The sequence below is a fragment of the Puma concolor genome, chromosome E2 (assembly GCF_028749965.1).
Source record: "Puma concolor isolate L17-30 chromosome E2, mPumCon1.1.hap2, whole genome shotgun sequence".
Taxonomy (NCBI): Eukaryota; Metazoa; Chordata; class Mammalia; order Carnivora; family Felidae; genus Puma; species Puma concolor.
The window spans coordinates 2,196,353-2,202,103 of record NC_141681.1 but is presented as its reverse complement, the minus strand read 5'-3'; the positions used below and the strand labels follow the sequence as shown (position 1 = coordinate 2,202,103).

Here is a 5,751-nt window from a genome sequence, read left to right as displayed (position 1 = left end):
GCTCGACTCCCCACTGCGGGGTGGGGGGGGGGGTGCCGCCCCGCCCCGGCCAGAGGCAGGAGCCCGTGGGAGTCTGGCCTGCCGGTCCCGGGATGCGATCGCTGGGAGGGCCAGGTGGGCTTGGCCCAGACGGGCCCTCCGAGCCGGGAGCCTCGGCTCTGGGCGGGGTCCCCGGAAGCCCGGCAGCGGCCTCCGCGCCCGCGCCCTGGGGGGACGCCGAGCCTGCCCCGACGCGTGGCTGCAGTCTTGTGTTCAGCCTGGGAACGCGCGTGTCAGCGCAGGAAGGACGATCCCCGAGTCTCCTCGGTGCAGCACCGCCGTGCCTCTGTGATTAGGACGGTGCTGGGTGATGCCTCACTCTGTGGGACGACGCTGTCTGCGGTAACGTCTTCCCACCAAGGAACCGGCCACGCCGTCCCCCGCCCCACGTTCACTTAGGGGATTTGGGACCCGGAGAAGGCTCTGTAAATTGAATCTCAGAAATGCTGAGAGCATCCCAAATGTGGTTTATAGAAACAGGCTGAAGTGGTCCAACTCAATGCCAGACTGCCTGCATTTTCTTACATCTGTGAAATCAAAACCAGACAGAATGCTTTATTAGAATGCAGGGCCTGATGCTATTTTTTTCCCATGGTGAATATAATCGGCCCCAACTTTTTTGTTTCTCTGCGTGTTTATCTTGGAGGGTCTCGAGTCCCGTGATGGATCCTTCCTCCTCCTCCAGAGCCACTGCCCAGCCCTTTCTCCCCGGCGGGGTCTGGGGAGGGGCCTGGCAGGCAAGCGGGGAGGGGGCCTGACCCTGACCCCCCTGCAGAGATCACGGCCTCCACCCTGCACCCGCCCCCCGCGGCCTCTCTCACACAGGCCCCTGGCTCCTGGGCTCGCCCTTCTTCCTTCCGGGACCTGGCCCACAGGAGAATCTGGTCTGGCCCTAAGCGGATTCATGCTCCCTGTTTCCAAGCAAAGCCTGCTGTCCACCCTGCCCGGAGCGCCCTCCCTTCCTGCCCTGGGGGCTCCCACTCATCCTCCCCCACCCCGAGCCGCTCCCTCCCCCGAGCTCCCGTGACACTTTGCACATCCTGTGATTGTAGCATCCACATCGCGGGTGGCCGTCTGTTGTCTGTCTAGCGTGGACCTGGGACGCCACAGCTGTCGTCCTGAGGGCCGGCTCCCGGGGGCGCCTGAGCTGCCGTGTTGAGGATTCACGGAGCGTGTGACTCAGCAGGACAGGACATTCTTGTTTCATGATGTCATCGTGTGCAAGGGAGGAGGACATAGTCCAGACCCTGCGATGCTCAAAGTCGCTAGAGCATCCGAATCCGCTGGAGGGCTCGTTGAGCCTGGACTGGCGGCCCCTCTCCCCAAGCTTCTGCTTCCAGAGTTCTGGCTGGGATCCCAGGGGTTGTCGGTCCTGCTGGTCCCCAGCCTGGCAGTCCCCAGGCTGGGGGGCACTGACCTGCGTCCCAGGCCGGCAGCCTCAGCGTCCCCTGGGGCCCTGCTAGAAAGGCAGAGCCTCACCCTGCATACGAATCTGATTTTAGAGACCCCTCGGGGGGCTGCTGTGTGTGTCAGAGGTGAGGAAACACTGGTTTCGACCCTGAGCTCCCTGGTGCGGGAATCACATACTGTTCATCCTGTGCCCTCTGCACGCGGAGGCCCCTCACACACACGTGTCGACTGAATGCTCGGTAAGCCGAGTGTCCCCCGACTTTCCCTTCGTTCCCAAGTTGTATATGAAGTGTCCCCGCCGCGGGGAAGACGCTCTGTCAGAGATACTGGAAGGACACTGCTTACGGCTTGCGCGTGTTCAAGGACACGTAGCTTCAGCAAACACACGCAGGCCTTTCTCGGGCCTTCCCGAGGGCGGCTCGGCCACCGTCGTTTCTGAGGACAGCAAAAATCTGAATGCCCTTCCCCAACTAGTGCCAGAGGGAAGAGCTAGAAAGATAAACTCGGCCACGTTTGGGGGCCCGGACCCAGCAGCAGAGGGGCGCAGAGGCCTCGGACGCCACGGTGTTTCTTTCCGGTCGAGTCTCTCGTGGCGCCACCTGGCCGCCGTCAGGGAGGGATGTTGGGACCTGTGGCCACGATGCCCGCACGGCTCTGGGAACCCCTCTCTGGAAAGCACTGGGTACGTTTATGTATGCAACGTGCGTTGATCGTGCTCCTGCTGTATACGGGGCCCTGGCCGGGGTTCAGGGGACCTGCCCTTCACAGAAGGCATTGCTCCCCGTGTTACTTGCCACTGTGGAAAAAGCCACAGGAATATTAGCCAGCCAGGATGGGACGTTCGAGAGCCCCATCTGCACCCCGTGGCTGCCCTTCCCTTTCTATCTCGTCTCCCCGTCTGATTTTTTGTGCTGGGAAGTAGGTTGTCATACGTGGGACTGCGGGCTTTGGAGCGGTGGCGGGTGGGTCCCAATCCATATAAATAGCTAATCTGGATAAATCAGGCCCAAACCTTCCCGGTTTTCCGGGCATGTATTTTCGTGTGTTCTGGAACATTCTGAGCATCATAGACTCACGGGAACAGGGAAAACATTTGAAGGCTAATTTCCGATCGACGTTTTCTGGAGAAGAAAGGAGGAGCCCGTGAGCACCGGCCACGCCAGGCCCAGTGCCTTCCGCTCTCCCGCCACGGCCCCTGCGCACCTGGCACTGCGCCAGGCCTCACCCTCTTCGTCATGCGCTTTGTGACATTATCGGCAGCTCGCGGGAAGGAGGGGGCGCAGACACTGAGCTAGAGAAGTAAACTGGGGTGAGATCACACATACCCCATAATGTGCTTCTGAGATTAGTTCTTGGCCCGAGGGCAGTAGGGAGCCATTAGAGACTCTAGGCTGGGAGCAACCCAAGCAAAACTGTGTGTTAGGAGCATCCCTGTCGGATGTGGTGGGGCTGAGCTGGAGGCTGAGGTGAGGCGGGTGCAGAACCCGGGGGAGGGGTGCCGCTGGCTTGAACTGGGGAAGCTTGGGTCTAAATGCACACACAGGATGATCGCTGATTGCTACAAAGTCACGCTTCCGGTTGACGCAGTGGTCGTGTTGGCTTCTTGTTGCCTCTGTAACAAAGGACCACAAACCAGGTGGAAGTTTATCCTCTTGTAGCCCGGGTGCCAGCAGCCCCAAATCAAGGTGTGGGCAGGACGGACCCTCCAGGAGAGGGTCCGTCCTGCCTCTCCCAGCTCCTGGGGCTCCCCACACCTCCTGGCTGGTGGTCGCGTCCCTCGCGTCCCTCGCGTCCCTCCAGCGTCTGCCTCCGTCCCGCAAGCACACTTGTGGTCACAGTGAGGGCCCACCCCGCCGCCGGGTAATCTCAGCTCCCGGGACCCGCCGGGCAGAGCCTTGGCCACGTCGGCAGCCCCTCTGGGGTGCGGGTTGGGACGGGGTATCTCTGGGGCTGTGGCTCAGCTGGGCTCACGCGGCCGGCACTCCGTCCGTGTGCCGGCTCACCGGCAGCTGGAAGCGGCTTCCACGGTCGGTGACTCAGCGGGACCTGCCCCCGGGAGCCCGTCGGGGCCCACACCTCTGATCCTCTCAGCAGCCCGATGAAGGGCCAGGCAGCTGCACCCCTGCGCGGGCAGCGGCGGGACAGGCTCCGGGGGGGCCCACGCGCCGCCCCACGTCACCCAGCCAGAGGCGCGTCCACGCTGTGAGCGGGCGGGGGTCGGAGCGAGGCCCGGGGCTCACGGGCAGGGCAGCGGGGAGACGGGGCCGCCGGGAGGGGCGGTTGCAGAGAAGCCGGGCTACCCCTTGGCTGGGGAGGGGGCCCGGCAGAGAATCTGGGCCTCGAGCACAAACGGAAACGCTGACGGGGTGTCTGCTTCCAAGCTCAGGGGGCACGCGTGGTGGAGTGTTTCCAGCCCCGCTTCCTTCTCGAGAGGGCTCTGGCCTCGCGGCAGCAGCATGGCCTCTGGAAGCTTCCGGTCCGAGCCCCAGGGGCGTGAGCCGCTTCCTCAGAGGTCCCCAGCCACGCCCCGGCACCTCATCTCGTGGGCCTGACTTGGGCCACGGCCCCTGAGACCAGGTGATGGATGTTCTGACGGGCTGGGCCCTGCGGCCGTTCTCGGAGCTGCCCCGATCCGCCCGACCTGAGGAAGGGAGCGGGGAGGACACCCGAGGAGCCGGCATGGGCGGCCGGGGCACGCGGGGGTGCCCGGCAGGGCCACCGCCGTCTGACCAGCATGCCACTTGCGGACGGCTGCTGGCATCTACGGCCCCAGCAACCACGTCCAGCGTGCACGGGGCAAGGCCTCCAGTTTCACGCGAAATGAATTCGTAGAATCACACGCGTCTGGGGGAAGGGGGAGGGGAGGGAGTGTTCCCTGGGCACGTACCGCGTGGGAGGCGCTGTGTCCTTGACGGAAATCTCGCTTAATCCTCGGCGACCTTGAGAGGAGGGCGTAGTCATCCCCAGGCCCCGGTGAGGACGGCCAGCGGCAGGTGCTAGACCGGGATTTGAGCCCCGGGAACCTGTGCGAGCCTGTCAGGTGCCTTTTGTCAGTCACAACGTCTGCGTGTCCTCGTGCGCTGCCGGGTGAGGATGTGGTCACCTCCTAGACAATCTCCCCGATGCCGTCCCTGCCCAGCACGGGAGCCAGGCGGGGCTCGAGAGCCTCTGTGGCCCTCGGGTGCTGGTGGAAGCCGTCTGGGGAGAGGGCTCCGTGGGGCTTAGCGCAGGCACTGCCTTTAAGAGGTTCTCCTGGGGGAGCGGGGTCTGGATACTTCGGGAGAGTCTGGGGGCGGGCGCTGTCTGTGGGGGATCGTCTCAGCCCTCAGTCGAGCCGTGCCCGGGGCCAAGGCCTCGTCGAAGGCGGGGCGGGTCCCCACCCTCCCACCCACCCTGCTTGGCTGCTGTGGCCCCGTTTCCTTAAGCAGGGGACGGGGGGCCAGCAGGGCGGGGGGCGAGGCGGGTGCCAGGGTCTCCACCTCCCAGATGGCGACCCCGGGCCCAGGGCTCACAGGCTCTGCAGACCGCGTGCGCGCTGCTTTTCGGAACACCCCAGCGTCCCTGCGGGTCGCAGCTCCACAAAATAAACTTGCTGAGTCGTGGTCCGTTGCGTGACGCCTTCTCGCTTTGCTCCGTCGTCTTATCCAGAGATTTTGTTTCCTCCCCGCTGACGAGTGCCGGGCACAGCAGGGCCAGCACTCAGGGGCTCTGCTGGCTCCGGACGGCCCTCCTGTCACACGGTCTGTCCGCCCACGGCCCTGTGAGGCTCACCTCATTCTCGCCCCGCAGGTGACACCCCTGGGACGCCCGGGCCTCTTTCCGCCCCGGAGCCTGCGCCTGGCCCGGCGGCTGCGCGAGGCCCCAGAGATGAAGGATGGTTTGCGTTCTAACCGCTAGACAGGGGTGTGTTATCACTGAGAACAGGCGTGGACGCAAGCACGTCCCCTCCCCTCCCTCCTCTGCCCTTCCCCGCCCTGCCCTCCCTGTGGGGAGAACTGGCTGGCACCCTCGCTCCTTGGGCGGGGGGCCCTCTGGCAGGTCGCCCTCTAGCTTGTGAAACCAGTTGCTTTGGCCTCAGCGCCTCCGTGGTTGTCCAGCCCATCCTTCATCGCGTCAGGGCCCCTGGGCCGAGCGTAGGGTGTTGCTGGTGCTTTTCTGCCAAGTATGAGAGCCTCTGAGGATGGCCAAGTCATGTGTGTCCAAGAGGGCGTCAGGGCCTGGGAGGTGATGTGGGGGCCTCTGGTGTTGCCGAGGGGGAGTGGTCAGGCCGCCGTGGCTGGTGGCTCAGCCTCAGGATACGGA

The 5,751-nt window shown here is 64.6% G+C and overlaps 1 long non-coding RNA gene across 5 annotated transcripts; it reads right to left on the bottom strand.

The window, feature by feature from the left end:
* Nucleotides 1–486: 486 nt before the first annotated feature.
* Nucleotides 487–5,372, bottom strand: LOC147573292 (uncharacterized). 5 transcript variants are annotated; one of them, XR_015244589.1, is made up of 3 exons: nucleotides 4,962–5,372; nucleotides 2,775–4,529; nucleotides 487–2,570 (listed from the first exon to the last, which is right to left on the bottom strand). It is a non-coding gene; the product is annotated as an uncharacterized LOC147573292 (long non-coding RNA). The 5 variants fall into 5 exon arrangements; XR_015244588.1 differs by having other exon boundaries at nucleotides 2,775–3,061; nucleotides 3,453–5,365; XR_015244590.1 differs by having other exon boundaries at nucleotides 2,775–3,061; nucleotides 4,337–5,364.
* Nucleotides 5,373–5,751: the final 379 nt, after the last annotated feature.